Source organism: Ursus maritimus, unplaced genomic scaffold (assembly GCF_017311325.1).
Source record: "Ursus maritimus isolate PB19 unplaced genomic scaffold, ASM1731132v1 scaffold_2, whole genome shotgun sequence".
Lineage (NCBI taxonomy): Eukaryota > Metazoa > Chordata > Mammalia > Carnivora > Ursidae > Ursus > Ursus maritimus.
The window spans coordinates 36,637,353-36,649,695 of NW_024424452.1; positions in this window are offsets into that span (position 1 = coordinate 36,637,353).

The window sequence follows — 12,343 nt, forward strand, 5'->3', positions numbered from 1 at the left end:
GTAACGGCCACGCAACTGTGTTTGGCCACCACTAGCTATGGAATACATTCAGAAAGCTGGCACCAAGGTCGAGAAGAGGCACTGTGGTGGGTCCGGGCCCGTCCTGTGGTCTGAAGGAAAGAGGCTGAGAGAGGGCGTGAGCCAGCTGGCCCCACGGCCTGCAACTGCCGGAACGAAGGGTGAAGGCACCTCCAGCGGCAGCTGGAACGGCTGAAGGAGAGGCACGAAACGAGTGTCGGGCGGCTGGCGTCGTCTGCAGAGAAGCGGTTCCCCACTGTTTCAGGCGGCTGGGAGTTCCAGCCGAGCGAAAGGAGGAAGCAGATCACTTCACTGGCCTGTGAGCGAGGTCCAGGCGCGCCTGAAGGCGAGGCATCCCGATAACCCAGGCGGCGGCAGTAATGCTGGAGCTCCAGCGACCGCCGCCCAATATTGCCGGGGAAAGCGGCGCCGACCCGCAGCTGGGCCGGCTTTATTGATCTACGCTGGTCGGAAGGCGACGACGTCCAGCAACCTGTGGCGCACAGGCAGACAACAAGAGGCGCGAAGGGGAAAGGACACATTGAGCGAGGGAGAAGGACGGATGAGCGGTGACAATGAATGAAAAAATATCTTTGCGCTCGACCCGGAACGAAGCGGGAGCAGTGGGGCTGTGGCTATCTTTCCGCTCGCTCAACTGTGTTTGCAATCAGCTCAGTTTCTTTCGCCATAACTGTCAAGCACGGGGATGTCCGAAGAATACTAAACCCACTCTGACTGAGAGCCGCCCAGGCTGGATTCCCAGCCTCCGGATCGCTGACGCTCCTTGTTCGTCAATCCCGGGCTGGTCCCACCCCGCCCTACGCGGTGATCGACCGACGCGGCGGCCAGGCAGAAATACCCAGATGCCCCCTCCCGCCCTGCTACGCATGCTCTCAGCAGGCGGCAAGTGACGGCTCGAGGCGAGGCCGGGAGCCCTGAAGCGAGAAGGCCTGCGGGACCGCATTCTGTCGCCGGGAGATCCGCTGCCTGCCGCCGCCCGGCCGGGTGCCCGGTGGCCTGGGCGGCGGGCTTATCCCGAATCCACAGGCCCGACCTCCGGGGGTCCCGAGGCTGCGGAAATGCACCAACTCCACGTCTGGTGCTCAGACCGCACCTCCTTCGCCTCCTCAGCTCCACCGGGGCCTGGCCCTCCAGGCGCTTTGGTCAGGATCCCGTAGTCTCACGCTGCCACCGAACACACCCAGTGCTGCCCCCTCCCTGCGGCCATCCTCAGCCTCGTCCCACTCTGGCAGTTGAAACTTTGTGAAGTGCGAAAAGCATTCCACCTGGAAGGCTTTACAGATGTTATATAACACCGGAGGAAGGAAGAAACGACTAGGTGCCCGGCATGGCATTTGAAATGCAATGTTTGAAACCCCACAGTAATCGTGAAAAAGAAGTACAGGTACTAAGGCTCCGAAGGCGTCTGATTTCCTAATTGCAATCGACGGCTTCTCCTGCGCTACCCGACAACTGTTCCACGGATCGCACTACGCGAAACTCTCCCTGCTGGCGCCTGCTGAACCATGCCGGCCGACCTCCGTGGCAGCCGTGAGATCCGGTGATGAGCGCAGAATTTGGGAAACAGTACTTTGCTACTATAAACACTCTGCCAGATAAAAAACCTGTTGCCGAAAAAGGAGACATAGGCTGGCCTGAGTGCGGTGGATGTGATGTGTACGTGACGGACGCTGTGCGGGCCCTCGTCAGTGACGAGGCGTGATTCATCTCTCTTCGAGGCCTCGGGGCTGAGGGTCGGACACCAGATTATTACCTGTTGCTGCCTCAGCTGGTACCACAGGACCCCCAGGTGACTTAAGCAGCACGGCTTTAGCTGATCTTGTGGTTTGGAGGCCAGTCAACGTGGTCTCGTGGGTAAAAGCCGGGTGCGAAGCAAACTGTGTGTCCTTTCTGGAAGGTTGTTCCGGAGAAGGCTTCTCCGGCTCCTGAACGCAGGCGGCTGCTTTGTCCCCTCCCTCGCTGGCCCTGAGCCGGCACCACACGAGCCCTGCCCTGCTATCTGCACACTATATAACTCCACTTGTGCTTTAGGACGCTGAGTGTTAAGCATGCTCTACTTTCGGGGCTTTCATGCCATCACGGGCTTTCCTGTAAGGTTCAGGATTAGAGCCATTAGACCGTGATTTGCCTTTCCCAAGGTGTCCGGGCTCCCACTGCAGTTCCCCGAGTTTGCTGAACATCTTCACACTGCGGTTGAACTGCGAACTATGTCCTGACCGCGAACAGAGATGGTGACTGGTCAACGCCAACGTATCAAACGTTTCGGGGATTAGAGAGTGAAGTGAAGAGGAAGCAAACTATTAAGCCACTATGTATGCATTCTGCTCTTTAAAATTCTGTTCGATGTCGATCAATCTTAACTTCTTGATCTCAGGTCATAACCTGTGTTTATTTTATTTTATTTTTGTTATTAAAATATAAAAATAATTCTATTCGTGTGAACTTTCACTGAGTAACTCAAAAAAATATATTAGGCAAAATAACCTCTCGAATCTTCCTCCGCACCCAAGCTGCTGGTGGGCTGACTCCGAAGAAGACGGTCGGCACCCGTATGACCATTCCTGTTCGTGGAGAATTGACAAAGCAGTTCGGCCAGCGAGCTAACCCGATTACTTCCCTGCGTGGCCCCTGTGTCATCCCATGTCGAGAGTATCAGAAATCGAATATTTACTGTAAAAATGTGAGTTTACGACCTCAGGCTGCTGGTGAGGTTGGGTGACAGTCAGACGTCTGCGTTTGTCTGCGAGGCTTCTGGTGATCTTAGAGAATGCTGAAGCTGCTCTAATAACCAACGACATGAAGCTGACTACAACACTGTGCAGCTCACTCTCACAATTTTGGTGGGCGTGGCTTCGATCATTCATGTCGTTAAGCCGCCATCTGCAACAGCACTTTCATCTGCCCACCACGTGAGATGGCCATTTCTACCCTCGGCTAATCTGTCTGTCATTTGTGTAGTAATCATATGATCGTGATCTTTATGACGCTTCTTTCACTTCGTGTCTTTTTAAAGGACTAAATCACATGTTGTGGCATAATTTTTATTGCCAAACAATATTCGATTGTATGAATATGCCGCTATTGCTGCGGGCTGAGCCGATAGTGACGACTGTTACTGGTGACTTGATAACTATTTTTACCGTGGCTCGCTCTTTCTAAGGTTTCAGAACTGTGTTCAGAGAGGGAGATACTGAGAGAGGCTGAAGAAAAAGAGAATCCCAAGCAGGCTTTCTGCGCGGGCTGGAGAGCCGATATAGTCTCGTCTGACTGGCAAACCAGAATCCGAGCGGCGAGACTGTGCTTAAATCAGGCAACTATCGTTCAGAGTTTGTAATGGACATGCTCCGGATTCTGGCGCGTGACCTTTGGTAGTGATAGTCCCCATGTATTCTGTGTAACGTTCTGAAGAACTTTGCTGTTGTTTGAAATAAAAGCGTCGGCACCCGATCTCCTCATCAAGCCAACACTAACTGTCTGTTTATATCGCGTCTTAACTCCTTTATTATTTGCGTCCCGGTGGCATTAATATCTCGTGGTGGTCCTGTTTCTCGCTGACTAACGACGTTGAGCTGCTCTTTCACCAGCCATTTTGCCAGCTCTTTTCTTTGAGCTTTATTCAAGCCGTGCTGACAGGCCGAGGTTACTATTAACGTTGCTGTTTGTGGGGACATAAATTCCGGGTATATTCCTCGTCGGAGTTTCAAAAATTCTTTCCATACAACGAAACTTAATGCAGCTTTTTGATGACCCTCTACGATGCACAAAAAGACCCACAGAAGTACAATGGAGATCGCCTCTTCCTTTCATGTCATATTGAAAAAGCGGCTGATGGATTGTGTTTACTCACCTAACGAGAATGACACAAGTTAATGTTTGTATGCGGTGAGGAAGGGCCCAACACTGCACGGGACCACCATCCCCAGACCGGGAAGGCCTGCGAAGCCGAAGCTGACCCCAGCCTGGAAGAATGTTGCACTGGCTCGCAATGATGAATAGCGCCGAGACAGCTTGCAACCTTCCACGCCAGCAGCTTTTCTGCCAAATGCTCTACTGGGGAGGCTTTGGTGGTGTCCTTTTTGGCTGGTCCTCTTCACTGCGGGGACTGCTCTGTGCCCTGATGAGTTGGGGCGAGGCAGGAAAGGTCGCTGAAAGACACAGCTGTCCCCGGGGCTGAACTGGGGCCGTGAACGGGAGAGACTCTGAAGGCGCGATCCCCGGGGTCTTGCTGGTCTGGGTGACTTGACCGGGCCTAACTGACCGCTCACGCGGAAGTGTGGGGAAGCCCATGCCAACAAACCAGAAAACAGCACTGTGTGACAGAGACTGGGGTGGAGGAGTTTTGCGAGATGAGCACCGCCCAAACTTCTGGCTTTGACGCGTTACTCTGCATGGATGAGCTGGAGTCTGGGCGTGAACCCCTCAAGCCTTTATGAGGTCTGAGCAGTGAGCTGCTGGGTTAGTAATCGGGGTCGACGAGCCAGGTGTCTGCGGGTACGAGACGAAGATGTTCTCAGGGCGTGGTCTCGTTTCTGGCGAGAAAAAAAACTGCCATCTGCCCCCATGTTCGCCCCCAACAAAGGCTCAAGGCACCACTCACACTATGCCGTCGACACTAAGCAGCCGCTGCTGCTTTCTCCAGGCCGAAGCGCCGAAGGGAGAGGCAGGCGTGACTGTCAGACCCCTGTCAGCCCATCCTCCCAGCTGAAGGCGCAGCACCAGCAACAGGCACAAGGTCACCTTCCTGAAAGACTGGCTCTCCGAGCTGTGTGTCAGAGGGCCTCTGGCCCCCTGGTTGGTTTGGGTCTGAGTCGGAGTCTGCCTCCCGAAGCAGGCGTCTCTGCAGAGGCACCAGCGAGTGCTTGACTCGGTCCTCCTGGCTGTTTGGTATGTCGCAGGAAAGCTGCCGGGGTCAGCCAGGCCTGAGGCCCATGTTGAAGTGCTGGTCTCTGAGACTTAGTGCTCAGGACGACCGGTTACCGTCATCCCGAGCGGCCTGGCAGGCTGGGGAAGGCGACTCTGGTCTGACCCATTTCCTGCGCTGCCCTGAATGACCCGGCCTCGCTCTACGCAGGCCAGGCCCCGTGGCGGCTGCGGCCACACGTGCTCGGCTCTGTGTTAGCTTCGCCGATTCTCAATGCCTCGATCGCAGCCCCTGAACTGCCCGCACGGCACTGGTGGGAAAGTGGCGTTGAGAGAGGAGGTGACGGGCACCCCAGCTACGCGGCAGGAGCGCGACTGGCGGCAGAAGTATACTAGACCTGTGAGGCCTCCCAGCACTTTCGGCCATCTGCCCTCCACCCCTGCCCATGTCCGACCGAGCCCCGAGCCCAAGGGCACGATGTTTGCCTCGCTGCAGGACGGAGCCCTGAACGCTGCCGAGGTTCCCGACGGGGAAGAAGGAAGGAAGAATCTGCTGAAGTCTGAGAAGATGTGGCACCTGAAAGCGAACCGCAGCGGCAGAAGCAGTGTGAAGCGAGCCGTCCCCTGTGCCGAGCGCAGATGTGGTCCCAACACCGGAAGCGTATGGCAACTCCGCCGTGGCAGGGGCTTTGGCGCCATGGCGGGCGTCCATGATGCCGGCCCTATACTTTCACTCAGATCCGTCGAGGCCCAGAGGGCAATCTAGCGCCCGGGACCGGGTGAGGGCCCCCGGGTGATTAGCAGCAGTGACAAGATTTTCCGAGACCGGGCCTGAGGCGGAAAACAGGCTGGCTATTGGACGTGCACATGTGTCACGTCACACCTGGCAGAAGACCTGCATGCCTGCATCTTGTCTGTGGTTTCGGCCTGAAGGCAGTTTGTATTTCCCTCTGGTACCGGGTCTATCACATATCTGCTGCTATGTGTCTGTAATGAGCCAATGTGTTTGTGAGGAGTCTGGGGCTATGTTCTGAGGTCCCAGGCGACTCCCCAGCCACCGACTGCCACGAAAGCGACACTGGGGAGCATGAATGCCTTCTTTTGGCGTGGAAGAAGCGTCGAAAGTGCCCGGGTGCCTGAAGCGCACGGGTTTCTTTCCCAACTGAAGTGAGGTATGCGTGCCTGGTAAGGGGACAATAAAAGCTACGGTTAATTTCCATTGCTGCCTACTCTTCAGAGTGGCCCCCTTGCACCAGCCAAGCCAGAAATAACTGTCTGAGGGGACCACCACTGCTGGAGAGCCAGGAAGTGAGTGGTCTGGGGGTAACACCACCGCTTCCCCTGGGCTTGAATACACGGCTGGAGGTCGAGGAGGGACATCTGAGTTTCAGGGCACACAAAACGCGCTCAGCTTCCTTCAACTGCTGGACGAGGAGCTGCGCTCCGAGGCCAGGCTATTTCTGGCATGTCCCGGCTCACCCCTGCCCGACCGGTCTGCCGAGTGCGCCCTCACAACTGCCTGCTCAGTCAGAAGTGGAGGAAGTGGGGCATCCTACTTGTTTGTGATGCGCGGGGTCAAAGAACTGGTCACCGCTCTGTCACCAGCTGGTCGCACCTGCAGAAGACGGAGATGAGGGCAGGCAGGCTGAGTGAGTGGGCCGTCTCTGGTCGCACCCGTGCTTGAGCCTCTGAGGCCCTTTCTCAAAATGCGCGGGCTCTGGCACCATGTGGCCCCCACCCAGGCCCAGCCCGCGGCGGTAAACAACCACCATCCTCGAATGAAGCTGAAAGGCGCAGGGCGGGGCTACATTTCAGCTTACAGCCTTCCCTAGGCAGGTAATCTTTGGCTACAGTGAACCGCCCTGCCCACTGGCTTTGCCCTGTGATTTACCTCTGTGCTTCTTCCACCACCTCATCCCGGGCCGGAGTAGTCAGGGTTAACCTGGTCGGCCAGATTTTGGTGAGATTCCTGGGAATGACTTTAACAGCCTCTTTGTCCTGGGCTGAGTGACATGGGAGCATGTCTCGAAATCAACAAGTATTTCTGTAAGTCGAGGCAAATGGCATGTAAGAAAATCCTGGCTGGGCTGAGGCTTCAGGCCCTGGGTTGCCCCCTCCCTTTCCTCTGACACCAACCTGACCCACTCCCCTTCTCTTCCGAACGAAGAAAGGACGATCCTGCCGTACCACGAACAGTGAGACCCGCGCCGTCATGTACCCAACGCTCGCCGACAACTGGCTGGAGTCATTGAGCTTTTTAATATTCGCAACTTGTTTGATCTCAAGCATTGTGTATTTTTCAAATGGCATAAATTGCATAGACGAAAAAACTCAAAAGCGTAAGAAAGAAGCTGTATGTGGGTCATTATGAACGAGGTTTTAAGAGCAGCTGCCGTGATCCTTTGGTTACTCGTCTGCCCCGCCGGCCGCTCTGGAGGCCCTTTTCCCAGCTGCTGCAGCTCAGGCTATTTCGGCCTGGAGAAGCTTCATCGCCTGGCTGGACTGGCCTTTCCTGCTGGCGGCCTGAGGGGGAGGCCAGTAAGTTGACCTGGCGCCAGCGCCTCCTGACCGGCCCTTTCAGCCTTTCCCTGCTGGACGCCCCCAAAAACCGGCCCTGCGTGACGCTTTGTGTTCATGGCTGCCCATTCTGCAGCGGAAGAGGGCATGAGCCACGGCTAGAGGCAGGTGAACGCAACGTGCTATGATGCTATCGCTGTTCGCTTTCTGGGTGTTTTTGAGGCCAGATCCTGGACGCCTGAGCCCGGGCACCGGAATGCCGCCTAAGAAAAGGAAGAGTGAACAGAACTCTTCTGTTACCTGCACAAGCGAACATCAGCCCCTAGGCCGACGGAAAAAACTTTGGCCTCCTTCACCTCCACCTCCTGGTTTGTGAAGAGCTGCCATCGGCTGTGGAAACCCGGAGTGGCTCGGGTGACTAGAAGCGCCCAACGCTCCCAGGTGAGCCGTGTGGCCTCTAGCGGACTACAGCAACCCCAGCCCGAAACTTCACGCTACCTCCAGCCGGATCTTGATGACCTATATTCTGTAACCAGCATTTAACGATACTGTCTTGACTCTGCTGTTTTAAATGAATGCCGCTCTGCCGCATTTCTCTTTTTCCTCGACTCGATCGTCTGCTGGTGAACTGGTGTGATCGAGCATTTAATGGTACGAAATGAAAGAGACGAAGAGGCAGGCAGGTGACTTGACTTAGCTACTGTCTAACGTCTGGCCTGGCCATGATGAATGGTGGCACAAGTCTGGGGAGAGCCGACGGGGCGAGATTCCAGGCTTCATGATGGGGAAGTGAAGGCCGAGAGGATTTATGCAGGGGGCTTACACGGTCGGCATTGACACCTGCCCGACTGAAAAGCTGTATCCCAAAGAATGAGCTCTAAGAAGCCTGAGTGAGGAAGAACCACAGCCTGAGACAGAGGGGAGGTGGGGGAGGAGGTTTCAGCAGAGGGTAGGGCCTCGACGTGTTTGTGAGAAGGAGTGACCAGAGGCTAGAAATTCCTCAGGAGTGGATGTCTGCAAGCTCTGTGTGTAGTGAAGGGTCTTCAACCTGAATGAGAGGAGGCTCTTCCTCAGAACACCTACCTGAGTTCAGCAGCTTCAGGCTCTTGAATTTCAGCTCGGGGTCATGATCTCGGGGTGGTGAATGGAGCCGGCGTCTGGCAGGGTACTGGTAGGTCTGGCAGAGTCTCTCTCTCCGGGCGCCTGTGTGGCACAACCAGATTAAGCGTCTGCCTTTCAGAAACGATCTGGCGTTATGTGGAATCGGGCCCCACATCCGCTATGAACCTGCTTCTTCCTCTCCCACTCCCCCTGCCCTCTCTTGCTGGCTGTCTCCTATCTCTGTCGAATAAATAAACTAAAATCTTAAAAAAAAAGAGTCTCCCTGCTCCCTCTGCCCTCCCACCCCTTAAAAAAGTAAATAGAGATACTATGCACTCCTTCAAGCTTATAACAGCCAATCTTCAAGCTAAAAAAAGACAACTTCATGGTCGGCAATATGCTACATACGGCTATGAAAAATATTATAAATATCTTTCCAGTACAATACTGTAAATAGAACAGGGTCTGTAATATTTTGCGTATTCAAGTGAGGATGTTGGCGCCACTGCTCTTTCCGCTCCATTATGAATGACTTTCCATTGACCTGACTGCAAGGATGCCGCCTAGCCAAAAAAAAAAAACCGCATCCACAGTCTGACTACCGTACGCGTCCTTTCAGCGGTCACAATCGCTTGCGAGCCTGGGTGTTCCTGAGACGGCTTTCGAGAAAACTTTGAACCGCCGAGGAAGACCAACCCCCAGGCATCACCGGCACCTGCAGGGCGTGTCTGGTAACGTTTGCGGCAATATCAATTCTTTTTCGGTGAGCACCGCACTCCACACGCTCCACCGGGCCGCGGCGACTTTCGGCAACCGGCGAAGCGCGCGCAACTTTCGCCGGCACCTCGGCACGCCACTGGAGAAAACCACTTGCGGCTCCAGCCTGCCCGCAGGGAAGACAGGCACTCCCCATCTTTCCCCTGCTGGCTGGCACCCACGCAGCTTTCAATGCCCACTGCTTCTGCCCTGTTGAAGCTCTAGGTTCGAAGAAAACTTTGGAGCCCGAGTCGGCGTTTTGTTTCCTGAATCTTAGTGGGCGAGCTACAGAGGTGAAAGGCTGGCGGTAACGGTATCGGTGGCGCAACACGGCACGCACAGCCGGGGAGTGAAGGCGCACCGGCAGCACACCAAGACTTGGCACGAAGTGTTCGGGGAGCCTTCCTTCTGCGGAAACCGGACAACGGCAGGCTGGTGATTCGACCGTGGGCAGTCGCCCGATGACTTTTGTCCCAGCACTGCTGAACGAGGCGTCCCACAAGAAATCAGCCCAGGCTGGCGCAACTATGCTGGGCCTCGAGTTACCGCCGCCAGGCGTGGCGGCTGGCAGCCAGCAGCTCGGCAGCTGGCCTCCCCACCGCGCAAATGGTCGGCTCAGCGGCAATGTAGTGAGCTGGACAAAAAGAACTTGAAAGGGAACTGGTATAAAGCGAAGAGTGAGTTTGAGATCACCACCTGAACAAGTCGGCTGGCGACTGAGTTTGTTTGGCCTCTGCTGCTTTGCAGCCCGGCGCATATTCACGCTATAAGTTTACGGCAGAATGGCAGTCTATGCTCGCTCGCAGGCGCTTCCCAAATGATGAAACCAGCCGCTGCAGCGGCGGCCCCTAATGAAGGGATTTGAACCGATGGCTCCGCAGACTGCGGCTTATCGTTGATATTAAATAAGCCTACGGGGAAGACGTTACAATGTGAGTTCGAGAAAAGAGAAGACTCACGTAATTGCTTTGTGCGGTGTTTTCTCAATGATGTAAGTCCATTTTTTTTAAGATTTTGTTTATTCGACAGGAAGAGAACAGCCAGTGAGAGAGGAACACAAGCAGGGGAGTGGGAGGAGGAAGAAGCAGGCCTCTAGCAAGCTGATGTGAGACTTGATCCCAGAGCATCACCTGGCACCGGCTCGGCAGCCCAACGACTAAGCCACCCAGGCGCCCTCAATGTGTAAATTTAAAATAGAAGACTGGGCCTCAAAAGAGACCCAGAGGAACGCCTGGAGTGATCATTCTGGTAAGCATCTCTGGGCCAGCCTTTGAGGGACCGGCCCATTCATTTCTTTCCACTACTACCTCTCTCCTCCCCCCCAACTCTCTCTTCTGTAAATAAATAAATAAAAATCTTATTTAAAAAAAGGGCTCGTCTGACTTTTAAATTTAAAAATTAATAAAATAACGGGATAAACGATAATGTCTGAGGCTTTGCCTGGTGGCTCCGTCTCGTGCTTCCCTTTCCCAGATCTGAACCAGAGACACATCATCCCTGTCAGCACGGGAGGCTGCACTGCTGTCTGCCTCTGGGAGGCCTAGGTGACTCGTGGGTAGCGTCTCTCTCTTCCTCTGCCCTTCCCCGCTGTCTTTCTCTCTCTCTCTCTCTCTCTCTCTCAAATAAATAAATAAACAAATAAAATCTTAAAAAAAACGATGTGCATCTACCGGCATGTTACCTGCTCCGAATGACAACTGGTGTTGACTGAACGACGAAGAAAATCGAAACTAGCCGTGGAAGATGGTAAAAATGTGAGGAACCCCTGCGACAACAGCTTTCCTCAAATGGTCAAGCGCGCCGCGCGACCGAAATTGCACAGGTACGCCCCAAGTGGCTGCTATGTACACACGAAATGCAGACATGAATGCCGCCAGCATGAGTCCTACAGCAAAACAGGCATTGCGTGCCCATCGACGGAGTAATGGATATGGAAAATGTGGCTCTGCCTTGCAATGCGGCGACCATTTGGCCGACCCACAAGCAGAGTGCCCGGCTGCATGCACTCGGTGGCTGGCACACCGGGCGTGAACTGCCTGGGTATTTCCAGCGCCGACTGGATGTGGTGGTCCTGAATTGGCTTCTCCCATTCGGCTGTGATTTGGCGCCTGTTTCCTGCTTCCTTCTGTGTTTCTTTTCACTATTTCTCTCAAATAAACAAATAAATAAAATCTTGAAAAACACCAGGCAAGATGAAATAAGCCGAACAAAACACTGCTGTATACGAACGAAGGCTGAATGGACTTCACGGTGAAGGTGAAGAACTCACGGCAATAATCGATTTCTTTTCTGGAAGTAAGACATCGTTCTAAAATGGACTGATGATATATTTGCAGCTCTTTATGGATATGCGAAAGACACTGAGTGTGCACTTTTATTATTTTTTATTTCTGCAAATCTTCCTTGTGCAGGCTAAAGCTGCTAGAGGTTCTCATGTAATGGCGACAATCAGCTGTGACCACAGGCTCACCTACCTTTTACTACGAGGAACTCTAGAAACCCAGACTACTGAGAGCATTCCTCAGTATAAAATTCTGTTTCTTCTTTGTATAGTGTGAAATATCTTTGGATTCTGTGTCATTTCATGATAACGCTACCAATCAGCCAATCAGGGTGATTGACAAATCGTGATTTTACTGCTCCCCATTTTCCTTTTTAAGAAAAGAGACCTGCAAGCTGAAGGTTGAGGTGAGGGGTGGGGGGGTGGCTGAGAATGAGAATGAGGAGAGAGGCATAGGGAAGAGGCTCGAACTCCATGCCCAACTGAAACCACCCTAGCAGGAAACCGTCAAGTCGGCAGCAACTGAGCCATCCATGTATAAATGCTTGTTTATTGTGTCAACTCGCCAGGTTCTTTGGTTATGTCCATTATTACCATTATTCACTTTGTGTTTTGCGCTCAAACGGCCCCGGCTGAACTTGTGGTCATTGGTTTTCTGGGTGTTTGGCTAAAAGAAAGTGACGGTCTATCTGATGTTTAAGCAAGGGATTACGCCGAGATGCGTGGCGGAAGGCGCCAAATGATGTAAAGCCCCCATACCGCCCAGCATCCCGGTCACTGCGCGGCCAA